Below are 547 nucleotides of genomic sequence, written 5' to 3' on the forward strand. Positions count from 1 at the left end.
CAGCAGCGCTCCGCTCTGGGTGGCTCCCTGTCCCGGCCGGGCTCTATTAGATTTAGCTGAGAGGCGAGTGGCACCAGCTGTGAAAGGCCACACTGTAACAGAGCGCTCAGGGCGGTGTATGCAAGACCCACGGCGACGCATCTATCACCGCCTTCACATGATGTGAACACAGAGGAGAGGGCGGAGAGGGGAGGCAGCTAAAGGAAAGGAGTGTTGTGGCTATTTATGCATTTAAGTGACAATAACAGTGAAATATCAACATGAAACGTATGATACCAGTGTGAAAAACACAAGTCTATGCACGGATGTGATGTCACGTTATCAGTTATACGCTCAATTACAGGAACCTCAACAACACGTTATCATCGACTGTATAAAAAGCAGACGTAGTCGTCGTGACGTCACTCATTGGTTTGTGGACTCATGTTTTGTAGCCTTGAGTTTAGCCCCGCCCTAAAGCATCCCCTGCTTTATGGTCTGTGTGACTCTAAATGGACCATAATGTACTAAATGAACATCATGCTGTATTGAAGAAGACTTGAAACTA

The sequence above is a fragment of the Anarhichas minor genome, unplaced genomic scaffold (genome assembly GCF_050575085.1).
Source record: "Anarhichas minor isolate MPS153535 unplaced genomic scaffold, ASM5057508v1 ptg000003l, whole genome shotgun sequence".
NCBI lineage: Eukaryota > Metazoa > Chordata > Actinopteri > Perciformes > Anarhichadidae > Anarhichas > Anarhichas minor.